Raw genomic sequence first — 1,649 nt, 5'->3', positions numbered from 1 at the left:
TATATATATATATATATATATAATAAACTACTACTTGTACTACTATTCCTACTTTGCGGTTTTTCACTTATCGTGGGTCTTCAGGGTACAGATCCCCTGCAATAAACGAGGGACTACTGTATATAAAATAAAAAATAATTTAACATTATTTATCTGAGGAGGAGACTGCTTTGAATTTAACTCCATCGTAGAACGCTCGTCTTGAGTAAGCATGAAGGCGACTGTGGAAAGGAAAAACTCCCTCATGAGAAACCTTTAGCAGAAATAGGCTGAGGACAAGCGACCATCTGCTTTCGGCTGGGTTTGAGAGGAACAGATACACAATGGCAGGTCAGAATCACATGTTTAGATAGAAATAGTATCAAATGAAAACTATTCAGTTTTAACAATTCATTTAAGGAAATTAGGCCAATTTGTCTTCAATAGTATAGCAGCATAACAAGCCAACCCTAATTATAGGATTTATCAAAAAGGAAAGTCTTTGGCTCAATCTTAAAACTGGACAATGTGTCAACTCTACGGACAGAAACAAGATATTTTGCTAACATACATTTTGAAGCACTACATACATGCCTGAAACTAAAATCAAAACATCTACACCAGGACTATTCAACTGCTCAGCGGGCCACAGTTTCTGAAAGCCAGCCGCTCAGGGGCCAGACATCCAGCAATTAAAGTCCTTATGTAAATAAACCAAGTTTTACAACGATCCGTTACCTTTTAAATTTGTTTATTTTTATTGCATTGAATCATAAATGCAATAAACAGAACCCAACCCCCCCCCCCCCCAAAAAAATAAAAAAAACAAAATATATATATATATATTTTTTTTATTTATTTATTTTTTTTAACTGGCTTGTTAACAGTAAGACAAAACATTCATCTTATATTTTATTTTATCTTTAAATTATTATTTTTTTTGTTGTCGCTAAAGTTTAACAAAGTAAAATATTGGTTTAAAAAGTAGCAAACTTGTTCCTTTCCCAATTAAAAAATGTATTATAGAACAAATAAACACATTTCATGAAATTTAATTTGAATGTTTTGCAAATAATTTTAATATAAATTTATTTCAAATATTTTAAATGACATTTATGAGTTGTCTGTCAGAATGCTCGAGTCTCTGCTGGTAAAAATACTTTTCCACATTCAGTTTTCTTTTAAGCCCAGAAGGCTCTTCTTATATTTCCCACTGGCTATAGATCCATCAATCTATGCAGAAAGTGCATTTGGAAAGTGGGTGGAAATATGCTGCTACGCTGCAACAGCGTGTGACGAGTATGTACCTGAAATTCAGGTGGAGAGTTAAAATCAAAAACCCTTGTAGAAAAATAAATAAATAAAAGATCGGTTACACATAGAAGAGCTGAACAGTCTGAATGATGAGTTAATTACCTTTTATCTACACTTTTAGTTATCAATAAAGGTGAGATAAGGAAGGGTTAACAGATAAGTAACAAATCACTAATTCAGCTAATAAAGTTCAATATGATCGCCACCGCTGATAAAAAAGTGTTTTTTTTTTCAAATGACGATATTATTTACTGATTGCTATGTTGAATTTAAGAAAGAAAGTTTAGAAATCTTAGAAAAATGTTAATCAATCTTTATATGAGAATAAAAGCTTTTAGCTTTAAACACTTCGGTGA

The sequence above is a fragment of the Nematolebias whitei genome, chromosome 1, assembly GCF_014905685.2.
Source record: "Nematolebias whitei isolate Nwh7 chromosome 1, NemWhi1, whole genome shotgun sequence".
In the NCBI taxonomy this organism is placed as follows: Eukaryota; Metazoa; Chordata; class Actinopteri; order Cyprinodontiformes; family Rivulidae; genus Nematolebias; species Nematolebias whitei.
The sequence above is the reverse complement of the archived record's forward strand: the minus strand, read 5'-3'. Positions refer to the sequence as shown.